At 46.6% G+C, this 5,871-nt stretch overlaps 1 long non-coding RNA gene across 2 annotated transcripts in view; it reads left to right on the top strand.

Moving 5' to 3' along the window:
• LOC108448536 overlaps positions 1–282 on the top strand; it is an 8,949-nt gene extending 8,667 nt beyond the window's left edge. For both annotated transcript variants that reach the window (XR_001864434.1, XR_001864433.1), the window contains one exon: positions 1–282. This exon is cut by the window's left edge and continues 3,383 nt beyond it. This is a non-coding gene — a long non-coding RNA (uncharacterized LOC108448536).
• Positions 283–5,871: the final 5,589 nt, after the last annotated feature.

The following is a 5,871-nucleotide window of genomic DNA, read 5'->3' as shown; positions in this document are numbered from 1 at the left end:
AGGAGCCTCTCCCACCTCTGGGGGCTGGGAAGGGCAGCCAGAGGTGGTGGCAGTGGCCAGGATCACCCCAGTGGCAGAGGCTGGGCTGTTCTGCCTGGTTGTGTCTGGCCACATCCTTCAGACCTGCTGGGCAGCAAAGCTTCTCCAAGGTCTTGCAGCCCGCTGTCCAGGTGGGGAAGGTCCAGGGACCTCACCAGGGGCAGCAGCACCCCTTGTCCCCCACTCAGTTGCAGAGAGGGGGTGTGAACAGCTTGGCTTGGAGGATTGTCTCCCACCTGCAAAGCTTGCTGTAGGGATGTGATCTTCCCTGAGGGCTCACGAAGGGCAGAGGCTCTTTCCTCCAGGGGCTTGTTTTCACGGCTGGTGACTCCTGGGAGTGGGGCCGCAGCGTGACCCTGCACTCGGCAGGGCACAGAAAGGCACGGTGCCTTCCCAGAAATCCTGCAGGGATACAGCAACACTGCTGGGCTCTTCCTCCTCTGCTTCTCCCTTCCCAAGCCACCTCCCTTGGGTACTGCTCTTTCATATTTTTAGAAAGCACAGTTGATGTTTTTCAGCACTGGCTTTGCACATCAGCAGCCATTGCACAACGAGCTCTCGGGCCATTTATTTCGCAAGCAAGGGCTGAACCCTGCGACAGTGTTTTCCGCCACCTCGTCAGGAGCACTCTGGGCTCTAGCTGCTTCAAAATGGCAGCTATTGTTCCGTGTCTCTGCCCTGCTTGAAACCAGGCCTCCCCCAGACATGTTTTAATAGCTCTTCTCTGTGATCTATTTATCCCCACGTGCCTTCAGGGGGAGTGGGGAAGGGCTCATTCCTATTTTAGGCACCAATGCACCAACATGCTGCAAGCAGCCCCTTTCTCTGCCTCCCAGCTTTCTGAGGGAGTCCTAATTTAATCTAGCATGAGTGCCTTGCAGAGCTGGAGGGTCTGGAGGCTGGCCATGCTCACTACACCGGGGTCTGTGCTGCATGGGCACGGGCCAGCCCATCCTTTACAGAATGATGCCTGCAATAGGGAAGTTATGATGCGGCCTGCTCAATCAAAGATTTGAATTTATAAAAAACAAAATATTAGCCCTCGGGATAAAGGAAGGCAACAATGAGCAGCGGCTTTGTTTTACAGCTAGAGGATGACCATGGAGATTAGTGGAGCCACTTATTACTTTTGGTAAGAGAATTGGCAAGACAAGTAGAAAACTTCAGAGGCTACAGGCTGGCTGGGCAAAGTTCAGTTGTCCTTCCTCCCTGGCTGGGCTTGGGGACTCAGTATGTTAATAAGGTGCACCCATATTAACATTTTATATCCATCATTTCCCACAAAAATATCTTATTACAGAGAGCTTGTTTCTCCACCCCCCTATAGTAAGCAACTGTGGGTCGTGTGGGTCCTGTGAAACCACCCTTAGCTAACCCGTGCCTATGTCCAGCTAATCTTTCAGGGTTCTGACTGTTTTCACATTTTCTCAGCTGGGCTGAGCGCCCTTCCAAATTGACAGCCTGATGCCAGCCACACTGATTTATGTTCCCTGAGAAATACAATTGTAACTATTTCAATTACAAGAGTCCTCGGAATCCTAAATGTCTCCAAAGTTGTGAAGAATGCCCCAGTCTGGGACCACAACAATCCTACCTCTATAAATTTTTTCCCACTATATTTTCCTGAATTTGCCTGCATCCGGTACTTCAGTGGGAATGATGTATTCCATTCCAGATGTACTTCCAGCATGTGCACATCTGCATGGCACACTATCTGCTTCCTCTGACATGATGCCCACACTTCCAGACTATACCAGGACTCCTTTCTCTCACTAAGGCTTCTCCCTAGGAAAACACCTTTTGGTTTGTCCTGCTCCTCCCTGTATTTGCTCATCCACTTTGAAAATAAGCTCTCCATAACCCAGGATATTATTTGTGTTTGTTTTGGGCTTGTTCAGGGTTTTGCTAGCAAAAAGGGCACAATTCTGGCAGGTTCTTAGGACAATGTGCTTTATTTCAGGCACAGGCAAACCCGTTGCACTTAGCATGTGTGCAAGTGGCTGTGCAGTGCTGCATTCACCTACAGAGGTATATAAAGGGTAATGATAATGTTGCCCAGAAGGCTAACACATCAAAGGCCAAGGAGCAGTTAAAATGTATTATGAGCTGTTGGCAGTGATTGTGGGGGGTATTCGTGTGTTGCTGATTTGGACGGCCAGAGTAAATGAAAACCCTCTGGATTAATTGGTACACCAAAGAGATTTGGAGGAAAATGGAGGCTGATGGAAAATGACAAACAAGGGAAAACATAGATAGCTGTGTGTGCTGACCTGCTGTGGGGCGCTGCTGATTAACTTGCAGCTCCCTACTGTGCCCTGGGAAGCCAGGCAAGAGCTGGGGGTGCCCCACCAGCAGCTCATCCAGCACTTTGGTGGGAACAGACTGAGCCCCACAGTGCATCTGCAGCACCGCTATTTCAGCACAGCCAAGTGGGTAGTTAGAGGTGAGACTTACCAGGTGTCTTGTGACACCTGGACACTACGGGACAAGAGTTTAATTACTTTTAATGATGTGGGGTGCTGGGGGAGGGAGAGGAGGCCGTGTGGTGCCTGGTGTCACAGAGCAACCGAAGCTGGGAACTTCAAAATGGATTTGCACAGAGGCTGCTGGCTGAATCAGATGACAACCAGAATTGAATGATACGGTCCCATCTTTAACTAGGATACCCACATTGCAACTACTGTTTTATGGTTTATTATTAATGCTTCAATTTCACATAAATGGCATCCAACCTAAGTGTTACACTGGCAGCCATACAAACTCCAATTGTACCAGCTCACTGACATGCTAATTGAGCAGCTGGAGCAGGAGCACTAAACACAGCACCAGGTAAGTCATGCCCTTGCAGACCACCTTCCTGGTGTTTGGGGCAGGGTACTCATGCTGAGGATAGTGGGCAACTGGGGCTGACCTGGGGGTCTTTCATATGTCCACACTGGGGCTGCGAAAGAGGGTCCTTGTCTTCTTTCTGATTAGCAGCTGTGTTCACCAATGGGTTTCTAGAGAATTGTGCCAAAGCCAACCTGCCATAACTTGTGCTGGTATCAGTGATCTCTCATCTGGACATCACATGGTTCCTCCTGCCTATTACTTCCTCTGTCTTGCCATGGTCTGACCTACTCATCACTGACTCTGGTAGAGACACTTTTTTACTGCTAGTCTTGACTAGACACCTCCAGTTTGGGTGGTTTTCTGTTCTGTTCCACCAGTTCCTCCTGCAGCTCAGAAGTTTGTTTCATTCCTGTCCTGAACTCCACGCTTTGCATGTTTCTCTCTTGCAGACTTGAGGAATCCTTGTCATGGGAAGAAAAGCACAGAACGTGATGTGCTTCTGGTCATCTGGTGATTTACAAGGTCTCTTTCTTCTCTCATTGTCATTTCAGTGCATGGAAGAGGAGAAGAAAGAGGCTGCTCTAACTGGCAGGTTCTCCCAACCACATGTCCTTTTGGCAACTATGTGGGTGTGATGGGGATTGAAGGTAAAACAACACAATTCTAGAGGGTCTTCTCTGTCCTTTTCCTGAATATAGTTTTACAAGAAATAGTCGAGTAAAGCTGGCAGAAAGACAGAGAAGGAAGGCGCGTTACTGTATGCACAGGTAGGATTGCTCCTCTCCCCAAGACCTTGACCCAAGTCTGTTGGGCTCCCATCTTGTCTCCCAGCTCATGGTCACAGATTATTTAAAGCATGGCCCAGCTCTGCAGCCTCTGTCACTACCCATCCCACTGTCCTTCTGCTGGCAGTCTCCTCTTCTGTGGGTGTCACAGGAAAAATCTTGCCTTCTGCTTGTGTCTGGGGGCACTGTAGCAGGGTGGGAGAAGCAGCAGTCTTCTCTACATTTTTATTATAGTGAGGCCATGAGAATGAGAATCACCAACTTATTTCTGACATGATTCTGAAGAATTCCTTGCTTCTCCCATAAATCCGAGACATATATAAAGAATTTGTTTTCACTCTTGAACCTGAAGACAAGCATAAATTTTAAAATCTATTTTTAAAGTAAATAGCATTGTAATTTATAATGTTATAATGTTAAACAGAAGTTTTTGAAGTGCTCTCATCCTTGGAAAAAAGAGAACACTTCGTTTTTTGGTGACTAATGATGAAGTGTTTTCTAAAGGTGACTGAGCATAGCACAAAGAGTCCTAAATATATTTATTAGCTTATTAAACATAATTAATTGAATCTGGTTGCTAATGGCTATGACTTTGCAAGTGAAAAGCACTTTTGGTTAGCTAGACAGTTTTTTATTAAAGCACAAACATCCAACATTAAAACATATGCAGCTTACTGAATAATCATGTTATTTGTCAGACAAGCAGAAGTATCATCACTGAAGTGCTCCCAAAGAGCCAAATTGGGTAATATACATAATTAGGCCCCGTTTGATTAGATATGTGCCCATGGTAACAGCCACACTCAAGATCCACATATTAGTACAGTCTTGAAATAATCTTCAAGGGGGATGATGGCAACATCTGAAGCTTCACTGAGGAGACTTTTGGAACATAACCTACACACCAATTTTCTCTCTTCCTGTGGTTTTTCTTTATCTTATTATCTTCTATTTTTAAAACAATGCACGCCTTGGTTCTCAAAGGTGATATACTGCTTCCACAAAGTGTCACTACACTTTTACCCCTACAAGGAAGATCTCTTACTCATCTGCATTGCATTTTAAAGCCTAAAACCTTCATATATTTAAGGATGGAACCCAACAATTGGCAAGGCTGCTGCAAGCTGTTTCTAGGAGGTGGCAACAATTATCACCTGGAAGGCAGCCCGGGACAGCCCTGTGATGGATAAAGTCTTCTGCATGTTCTTTTAGGCTTTTGCAGAAGCCTCATGAAGAAACTGCAAGGTCTCAGCAAGAAACTGATTTTGCATAAGATACAAGCCTTAGAGAGCCCATAAGCCCTGAGCTACTGCCAACCCACAGGGAACGAGTCCAGAGGGTACTGTTTGGGCGACAGTGGAACCCAAGAGAGTGTTTAGCTGTAGATGCAATAGGAATTATTCCTGCAGTTTATTTTTACATGCTTAGAGGTTGAATGAGTTTGGAAGTGTTGGAGAGGATCTGAGAATTAGCAAAATGTATTATTAGTATGCATTTCTTATAGAAAAGGAGAGAAATTTAAATCCTGGTGAAACACTATGTCCAGCGTTGGTAAGGGGTGCTGCTTTTGCAGAAATGCTGGCTGGGAAATATTTAAAAGCAGCTTTTTTTCCCTCAGTAAGGAAAAGACACAGAAAATTCCCCCAGGTGAAGGTATCAGGGAAAGACTGGTCTATAGCAGGGAAACCTAGGCAATGGGTGCTGAGAGTCTGGCAGGAGAGGAGCATGGGAGTCTCAGTCCTGGCCAGTTTGGTCTAGAGGGCTAAGGTGTGGCTAATCTGGTCATGTCAGCTATCCCACCAGCGCAAGAGAGCCACAGCATACCCCTAACAGTGTCCTCACCTTATAGGAACAAGACAGGACCTGGCCTCAGGGGACTCTATCTGAAGATACGTCATGGAGAGGAAGTCAGCACGGAAGGACCGTGAAACAAGTGTATGAAGATATTTTAGAATGTCTTTTAGCTTTTTGGAAGAAGAAGGCTATCCTAAGTAAATGGGAAACTGAACAGCTAAAAAGCTTTGCTGGGCAGAGAGGGAGCACAGGGGAAGATTTTATTCCCTGGGTTAGCTGTTACTTGGCGCAGAGAACGGGAGCACTTTCTCTAAGGGGCCAGTGGCACAGCCAGCCATACATGTAGCCCTCAGCTGGACAGCAAGAACACTGTGTCCGTACAAAGTTGTCAAGCTGTTGTTGGGTGCAATGTTAGGATTAT

Source organism: Corvus brachyrhynchos, unplaced genomic scaffold (genome assembly GCF_000691975.1).
Source record: "Corvus brachyrhynchos isolate BGI_N302 unplaced genomic scaffold, ASM69197v1 scaffold115, whole genome shotgun sequence".
NCBI lineage: Eukaryota > Metazoa > Chordata > Aves > Passeriformes > Corvidae > Corvus > Corvus brachyrhynchos.
The sequence above is the reverse complement of the archived record's forward strand: the minus strand, read 5'-3'. Positions and strand labels throughout refer to the sequence as shown.